We start from the raw sequence: 9,634 nt of genomic DNA on the forward strand, positions 1-9,634 counted from the left end.
GGAAGTGCGAGTCTTCCAACTTGGTTGTCCTTTTTCTGATATTGTTTTGGCTATTCTGGGTCTCTTCCATTTCTGAATGAATTTTAGGATTAGCTTGTCAATTTCCACAAAAAAAGCCCAGCTGGAATTTTGATAGGGACTGGACTGGCACTGGATCTGCCGGTCCTTTGGGGAGTATTGCCATCCCAACAGTGTTGTGTCCCAGACCACGGACGTGGATATCCTTCCTTGGGTCACCCTCTTTAATTTCTTGCAGTGATGTTTTGTAGTTTTCAGTAGGAGTCTTATACTTTTTTTGTAAAATTTATTCCTCGTCCTTTTACTTGTTATAGGTCTGTTCAGATTTTCCATTTCTTCTGAGTCAGTTTTGGTGGCTTGTGTCTCTCTAGGAATCTGTCACTTCCAACAGGTTGCCTGCTTTGTTGTTACACAGTTCTTCATGGTGTTGTCTTATAATCCTTTTCATTTCTATGAGGTTGGTGGTAGTGTCCTGGCTTTTATTCCTGATTTCAGTAATTTGAGTCTTCTGTCTTTTTCTTTGTTTGTCCAGCCATAGGTGTGTCAGTTGTGTTGGTTTTTCTCTGCTGTTTTTCTGCTCTCTGTGTTGGCTGCATTGCAAATGGGATCACACAGAGCCCGTCTGGAGAAGCCGCATGCCGCGGGGCCTCCTTGTGAGAGGATTTTGTTACTCTGCCTTGCCCCGTCTTTCCTGGTCTTTGGCAGACACCAAGCCACTCACCTACTTGTTCCTGAGCAGGGAGGCTGAGTTTCCTGCTGCAGGCCGACATGGCCCGCCCTGTGGTAGGTGTCCTGGGCCCGTGAGGTGTGGCTCTTTGATTCCTCCCTGCTGTATGAATGAGCTTTGGGGCCATTTTTCTCTGTGCACCCTGTGCACCTAGTGAGTTGGGCCCCTACTGGAGATTTGTCGACTTTGTTGATTGAATCAGTGCAAAACAGACATGGTCAGTCTCCAACAAATGTTCCTCTGAGTGCCCTGGCGTCATCTGAGCTGACCTTCCTGCAGCAGTGTGCCAGCAGCTCCAGCTCCAAGAACGAGGGGATGTGGCGGCCAGCACCCCGGAGCCTGGGATGCCTGTCATGGACTTTGCACACTCAAGTGTGCTCTCTTCTCTCTGTTGACCACTTGGGGCTGATGAGGAAAACAGCAGCAGGTACTTGAAATAGTCTTCAAAAGGAGAGCTGGAAGAAATGCCCTTTCAAACCTTTTCATTCAGCCACTCTCTGCTGAGCTGCCTCCTGATGGCCTCGAGTGCCCAGTGGTCACCTCAGTCCTCTAGCCACTGCCTGTTGGTTTGGAGGATCTGGAAACCTGGACTCAGCTCACAGCTTGAGCTGCGGTTTGTTCACCTGTACTGCTCTGGAGAATGACCCTGCAGTTGGCCCCAGTCCTTAGGGAACATGGACATTGACTGACCTGGGGCAGTTCACCACAGCCCGCTTAGCACAGGGGGCCGCTGTCAGCCCTGGCCCCTGCTTCGTGTGCATGTGCTCCTGCGGCGCTGCCTGTACCGCCTGCACTGCCTGCGTCAGTGACCGAGGCGGGAACATTGCCCGCAGCGTGGCAGGTCTCACACCTGCTTTTCCTGACCAGTTGTGAGTAAGAGCGTGACTTGAACTCAGCTGAAAATGCAGTGTTTTGTGGAAGACACTGGCCCAACAGTGTCCCCGAACTCTTTTTCCTATTAACACTGCTGGTCTGACGCGGGCTTGTTGGCGGCTCACAGTTGCCAACAGTTGGAGACCCTGAAGGTCAAGGTCATAGTTCCCAGGTGTGGAATACCTTTTGGGGGTGACTCGGGGCAACCTCATCTCTGAGCTGACAGCTGTACCAGATGCAGCTGCTCCCACCGGTTCTTGGGGCTTGGCCGGAGGCAAGGGCTTGCTTTTTGCCTGCTCAACCCTGGCCTGGGCCCTGCCAATTTCTCAGGCTGGTCTCACGCTCGTCATATTGAAGAATGTTTAGAAAAAGGCACATCTCATTCTTGTGGTTGGCACCTTGACTTCTTCCAGGCTGTCTGCATGGCCAGTGGTTCCTTGTGAGCCTGTCCTGTGCGGTTCGACCCCACTATAGCGGCTGTCTCTGAAGTGGGAGCCGTGGCTGTGGCCCTGCCTCAGGTGCCTTAGGAGATATGCTCCCTTGGGTAGGAGGTTCTCACTTGATCGAGGTCCTCATCGGGGAGCAGCTGGGCTCAGCCCTGACCTCAGAAGATAAAAGCATATCCGTATCATAGCCACCCCTCACGTGCTTGTCAGCCTGGGGGCTAGTGATGGTTGATGGAACTCCTGCAGTTTAAGAAGGAATAGTTTAAAAACAAAACACCTCGGGGGGCTCCCAGGAAGGGCTGAGAACCAGGCTGGGGCCCCAAGGAAGAAGTGGCCAAGTTCTCCCTTGCTGCCCCTGCTGTTGCAAGGACCTGCTTGGTGGCTTCTGAAAGCCAGCATCCCTCCACGTGCTCTGCTGCCCTTGCCCAGGTGTGGCCCCACACGACACTGGTGTCCAGGGCTGGGCTCTGGAGGAGGTGGGGGGGGTTGGGGCTGGAACCTAGGAACTCGGGAGAGCACCCCGGCTCCTGCCTGGCGGGGTGCAGAGTCGCAACAGTCAGGAGGACAGGTGTCCTGCAGCTGTGAGCTCAGAGTTGTGCCAGTTCTTAAATCTTTGGTGGCCTGATGCTCAGGGTGCTAGGATTTAGAGCACCTGGGGCTGGGAATGGTGGCTGCGGCTGGTCTGGGGGCCACGGTGCCATCCTCCGTATTAGAACTGTCAACGCCACGGCGTTGGTCAGTGTTCCAGCTTACGACTCTTGGTCGTGCTGGCTGGTTTTTATTAAAAGAGCAAATTGCAGGTTTTATGTTTTGTGACTCAGTTTCTCAGTTCAGTCTGCCAGAGTGTGTCCCTCGCAGGGTGTTCTTGTGAGAGCCATGCTGGCTCTGGCCAGTGGATGGTCCCCTCTAACCGGCCCTCGTGCCCCTGTGCACCGTCTCTCNTGGGGGGGGTTGGGGCTGGAACCTAGGAACTCGGGAGAGCACCCCGGCTCCTGCCTGGCGGGGTGCAGAGTCGCAGCAGTCAGGAGGACAGGTGTCCTGCAGCTGTGAGCTCAGAGTTGTGCCAGTTCTTAAATCTTTGGTGGCCTGATGCTCAGGGTGCTAGGATTTAGAGCACCTGGGGCTGGGAATGGTGGCTGCGGCTGGTCTGGGGGCCACGGTGCCATCCTCCGTATTAGAACTGTCAATGCCACGGCGTTGGTCAGTGTTCCAGCTTACGACTCTTGGTCGTGCTGGCTGGTTTTTATTAAAAGAGCAAATTGCAGGTTTTATGTTTTGTGACTCAGTTTCTCAGTTCAGTCTGCCAGAGTGTGTCCCTCGCAGGGTGTTCTTGTGAGAGCCATGCTGGCTCTGGCCAGTGGATGGTCCCCTCTAACCGGCCCTCGTGCCCCTGTGCACCGTCTCTCCTTGTGTGGAGCTGCTTCCTCTCCGACCCATCTCCTGCTGCTCTTGTCCCTTCTGAAAGTGGGGGACAGACCGGGCAGTATAGTGGGGAGGTGGGGAACAGGCTCCCAAAGCAGGGCCTTGGGGTAGCCCCCATGAGGCGTGAGGGGTTCCCGTGAAGAACTCACGCCCGACAGCTGTGCGCTCTCAGTGAGGTGCGCACGTCTGTAGTGCAGGTTTCTGTGAAGGGCAGAGACCCCTTTGGGGATGTTGCTGCGAACGTGCTAGCTCCACAGCGCCTGAATGCTTGCGTGTTGCAGGTGTCAGTGCCTCCATAGAATAGACTGGAATAGACGAAGCTGGTTTTCTCAACAGTGGAGACGAGCTCTCAGCTGGCTCTGCTGTCCCTCAGAGCCCACGAGGTCCTGAGTGGCAGCAAGGTGCTTCCAGGGTGTGTCTGCAGGGGGAGGCTGGGTGTGATTGGAAAGTCACCTCCCAGCTCACAGCTCTGACCCAGCAGTGCCTGCAGCGGTGGGCAGCTACAGCAGAATATGGAGCCCACCTGTGCTGGGCCCCTCGCGGGACAGCGCCCCATGAGATTGGCCTCTGTGAAGTCCCAGGTTTAGGGCGATGCTGCTGCCTTTCCCTGTTCAGACACCTCTGGGTTCCTGTCCTTTATCCTCCTGTTGCTACCACTGAGGTGCTCAGCCCTGGCCGTGCTGGCCGCTCTGGAGAACAGAACACGTCTCTAGTATCATCCACTGTGAGCTGGGTGTGGCCGGGAGCAAGATTTCCTCTGGGAGTCGATGCTCCAAGCACTGCTTCCTGTCCTCGACCCTGTCTGACCACTGTCTGTAGTCCTTCTGCAGCCAGAGCTCTCAGTCCTGGAGAATGTTAGGTGCAGGTTTCTTCCCCAGCCTCACTCTCTGCTCTCCCCTGAACCTCTTTGGAGGAATAAGTGGCTGGGACCCCCACGTGCTGACCCCAGGTGGTTCTCAGCAGTGTGGGCACCTCCCAGAGCACTTCCTTCTGGCTGTGGGGCACCTGGCCCTGGCTTCTCCCCCGGCTGTCCAGCCCTCGTCCTCTTCCTGCTGACTTGTGGTGCCAGAGTGCACAGGGTATGTCCTACAAGGGCCACTTTTCTCTCTTTTACTCCCCAGGAGATCTGTGTTTCTTCGTGGCTTTAGATCCTGCCTGCGTCCCCATTAAGACATCTTCCCATGCTCTAGTTGAGCTTTCTGAGGGCCCGGCTGGCAGCATGTCTGCACAGGGTGGTGTTTCCACAGTTCCCACCTGGTGGTCCCTGAGTGGGGGTCCCATGGCTGGCTCCCCACAGGTCTTCAGGAGCCCCATTTGTCCCCATTAAGACATCTTCCCATGCTCTAGTTGAGCTTTCTGAGGGCCCGGCTGACAGCATGTCTGCACAGGGTGGTGTTTCCACAGTTCCCATCTGGTGGTCCCTGAGTGGGGGTCCCATGGCTGGCTCCCCACAGGTCTTCAGGAGCCCCATTTCTGCCTACACTCCCAGGCCCTGTCCCGCCTCTCTGCTTCCTACTATAGCCTGGGCTGCCCTCTTCCTCACCTGTACCCCCTCTGTGCATTGATCCCCTCCCCCAGGCGTGAGGTGGAACCTTCTGGAAAGTTTTCATGAGGAGCAGTCCTCAGACTTGAACACTATGCTGTGCTTCGGGTTGTCTTTTGCATGTGTGGTATTGGCCAGCGCTGAACTGAGGCCTCTTCCAAGTGGGGATCGGGACAGTCCCCTGCCTTGCTGAGCAGATGGGATTCAGTGACAGAGTTGCAGAGAATGGCCAGAGCCCCGGAGGGAGGGCTGCAGGTATGCTGCTGGGAGGGGGCACCCCCAGGCCAGACCCAGAACCAGGTAGCAAGAGGAGGTGCAGGAGGCTGGTGGAGGAGGGGCGGGGGGGAGGTGGTCGGTCGGGGCCTTGGGCCCTGTAGGGTGTAGGGAGAGCTTGGGGTTTGTTTAGCATGTAAGGGAGGTAGAGGAAGGACATAGGGGACTGGAAGATTTGGAGCAGGCCCATGAGGCTGGCCACTCCTGTTCACACCCTGTGGTGGGGAGGGGCTTCTCCAAGTTGGAGTCTTGCTGGCCCTGCCTTGATTGACTTGGGCCCTGTGCTACAACAAGGCTCCGTCCCTGTGTCCAGAGGGAGCAGCACATGACAGAGGCGTCACCATCCTCATCCTCCTCCTCCTCCCCGAGGACCGTGCTCCAGCTGCGCTGGGGGTAGGGCGGCATTCTTCCAGGACAGGATGTCATGAGAAGGGGACTGGATGCACGCGCCCACTCGACCCTTTTCTTCTTAATAACCTGTTTTGATCACATGACCTATTTTCTTTTTGATGTGTATGCCTTTCTTTTCTCTGAAATGTTTGCTAGAATCGCTCTGGGTAAGTGAGTAGACCAGCAACAATGTAAAGGGTCTGAACTTGGGAGTTGAGCAAGACTAGGAGGCTGATGTTTTGTTTGACCTGGGACTGTGAGGCTGGGGGCCCCAGGAGCACCCACACCTGGCACCTGCCGAGCCGACCACAGGGCCTGCCTAGTGCCAGGGTCGCCTCATGGCCCTCACAGCCTGCAGGGTATGGCTCTGGCATTGTTGCGGGCCTTGGACCATGTGCAAGGGGAGCCGAGTCACCCTGGGACACATAGCTCTGTGTCTGCTCTGTACCGTGTGGGTCTTTTCCTTAATGGTTAGATGTCTCAGCAGGAGCATGTTAGCTGTATATTTATACCAACGAAGTTAAACACAAGCATATTCACAGTCATGAGTTTTACAAAAATGGTGATGTTTTACGTTTCATTGAGTGAAGGGAGTATGTACACGGGGTAGGAAAACAACAGAAAATAGCAGATGTGTTTCAAAAGATCATAATTACTGGCTGCTGTACTGAGTGACTTTGAAATCAAAAGGAATTCTCTTCCCAGTACTGCTATTGAAAAATGAAGTGTGAGTGAGTGTCCCATAGAAAAGTTAATCCAGAAAAAAGAAAGAAAAGAAAGGAAAACAAACCCTAAATTCACCCCCAGCACGTGTGGTCGCTTTCATTGGTTTTTGTCTGGTGGCCGGCCTGGCAGGCCTGGTGGGGGATTTGAGTAACTGGTATTTGCCACTGTTGTAGTGGTGGACGCCCTGTGGTTTTGGCCAGTTGCCAAGGAGGTGTGTTCACTTGCAAGGGTGGCTCCGTGTCCACTTTGCACTGAGTGGTGTGCACCTGGAGGCCTGGGCGCAGCCCAGCTGGTGGCTGAGGTCAGGGCGGGGGACAGAAAGTCGCCTTGGTTCATAATTGATCCAAGAGGCTGGACTGAGACCAAGGTCTGCCAACTCACTGAGCTATTCCTGCCTCCAGCCATGGCTTGGACTGGACCAGACCTTTGTCAGTTAGGATACTTTGAGCCACGAGTTCACGGGCACGTGGCTCCGCTGTGATATGGGTGCCGCAGGGCTTGGCTTTCTGGGGCACATCAGCTCCTCCTGGCATGGCTGCTGTTGTCTCTGCTCTTGGCTTCTTGCTTTGTGACTTTTCTTCCCATTTGTCACCACTGGCTCAGCATGTTTGGGGATATGTGGAGGCTCCTGGGTCTCTGGTGTGGCCGCCATCTTCAGCAGGAAGACCACGGCTGGCCCTGGAGTGGGGGGCGATCATTGGGACCCTTACTAATCTTGTGAAGGAGTAGGCCTTTCTCATCCATCCTAGTTCAGGCACTGCAGGTCTTGAAGAGTGTTTTTTTTTTTGTCTTTTTCCATGTCTGGCAACGGATCGCAACCCTCAGTGTTGCCCCCGCACCGGACCGGGACCGGCAACGGGATCGCAACCCTCGGTGTTGCTCCCGCGCCTCACTCAGCCAGTGAGTGGGAACCGGTCTGTATGTGGGATCTGAACCCTTGGCGGGAGCGCCGCCACGCTCTCAAGCGGCGCACTATAGCAGTGCGCCACCGGGCCGGCCCCTTGAAGAGTGTTTTGAACGAATCTTGATAGGCTTCGAGGCCCTGACCTGCTTGCATGGACGTGTGAACAACCATTTTCCAGGGTAGCCAGCATCCTCTTCTGCTCCTGCTGTTACTCACCCATTCAGTCCTCACACTCGGTCCCTGGTGCCATGTGACCGAGAGTCGTTTCTGACAGCTCTAGTTTACCTGGAATAGAAGTGTGTGTATCAAGAGTGCTCATGTGGTCTGACAGTTCTGGTCATTTAGATGGCTACGTCTGGGGATCATAATTCATGCCGCTGATGTTTCTTGAGCTCTGCTGTACGCCTGACCCAATGTCGGATGTGGGATATGGGCTGTGAGCTTTGCTTGCGGAGGCCACTTGGATATACCCAGTACGAGCCACTCAGCCGGGCCCCCCACGGGAACAGTACAGATACCAGCAAGCATTATTTTACAACTCCTGTGCTGAGTAGAGAGTTTGAAATGTTGCTGCATGTTTTATAGAGCTAAGTGGTACATATTTGAAAATACATTTTAATTTCAAACCTAAAAAACTTAAGGAATAAGACCGAGACTCCTTCGAGGCACTTTTCATCCCATCACCTCTAGCCCTACAGCTTGTGGAAATGTATTTTCTGACATGAGATACTTGGACGTTTACAGGTCCATCTGAACACAGTCTTCCCAGATAGCTTTGCATTTGTGTGTAGACAGTGGAACAGATCCAGGCCGACATCTGAAATCAGCAGGACAGCAGTGTTCTCACTTGCGTGTGTATAGATGTCTCTTTCCTCCTGATTCAGAGTTGCTTCGGATTTGGGGCTTTCGTCATGGAGAGGGTTTCAGCGGGGTCTTACAGGAAGGAAGGCACGTTTGCTCGATTTTGTAACCTGGAGCAGTAGTAGTGCTGCACAGCTTGGGAGGCAGGTGGCCCCGCCGTCCCGACTGTGGCCTTCACACAGGCTATGCAGAGCCAGTTGCTGGACATGTCCTCTGGGTGTGATTCTTGCCTGGATACCTGCAGGTTGTCCTTGGCTCTCCAAGGACACCTGACAAAATTAAAACAGTTTTAAGACATTAATTTGCTCATCTATGTTCAAATAATTTTGAAAAAATTGATAAACATAATTTTATGGCAAAGTATGATCAAACTCACCCCAGAGAGAGAGAAGAACTCAATTGGCCAGTTAGGGTTAGGGTTAGGGAAAAAAGAGATTGATTTGTCACAGCCACGGCCCCACAGAAGCTCCAGGGGTACATGCTTTCCAGAGTGGATTCTCCCAGACTGAAAAGGAACACCCGACTCCAGTGTGTTTAAACCGTCCCAGCTTAAGAGAAAGCAGGAAAATGTGGGGACACCAAGGCCACACTGAGGGAGCACCTGCAACAGCTGCAGGGCAGTCTTGCTTTTGCATGTTAGTGAGACTTTCTCAAATGGGACCCTAAGTAGGGTTCGACAGCAGGTAAAATAGATCAAATGTGCTTGACCTAGAAATGTAAGGGTGGTTGCATATTTGGAAAGGCTGGGCAATATAATTGTATGTTTTCATAAGTTAATAATTTATCAATATAAATTATTTGATCACCTCTATTGATCCCCTCTATTGATACCGAAAATATTTTTGATAAAATCAATATCTCCTCTTGATTAAAAAATGATTATTTTTAACAAAATTGAGACAAGTAGATATTTCCATAATATGACTTTAAAACACGGGAATCAAACATTTCTGTTAGATTTAGGGATGGGACAAAGATACATGATTGCTTAATATAGTTCCAGAGGCTCTAGCTAGTGCCATTAGCAATTAAACAAGAGAAAGAAGAGTATAAATATTGGAATATTAGAATGAAGACACAAAGTTATTTGCAGATATGACTGTGTATCTGGAAGACACAAGAGAATCTACTGAAAACCTATAATATACGATAAAAGAATTTAGTAATTAAAATACTAAAATTTAATTAGATTACATAATTTAGTAATTAAATTACATAAAAGTCAATAGCATTCCTATATATCCAAACAGGAAACAGAAGGGATTCAATTTGTGAAAACAAGATATGTAGGTATAACCTTAAGAAATATGGTCTCTACATGAAGATGATTTGATTTTAGTTCAGTGAGAGAGGACTTGAGAGAGAACTGGAATAAATGTAAGTAACGTACCTGTTTATGAATGGAAAGACTCAAGAATTTATGGAGACTATTGCTAATCTTTAAATCTAAT

This window comes from Galeopterus variegatus, unplaced genomic scaffold (genome assembly GCF_000696425.1).
Source record: "Galeopterus variegatus unplaced genomic scaffold, G_variegatus-3.0.2 Scaffold4473, whole genome shotgun sequence".
In the NCBI taxonomy this organism is placed as follows: Eukaryota; Metazoa; Chordata; class Mammalia; order Dermoptera; family Cynocephalidae; genus Galeopterus; species Galeopterus variegatus.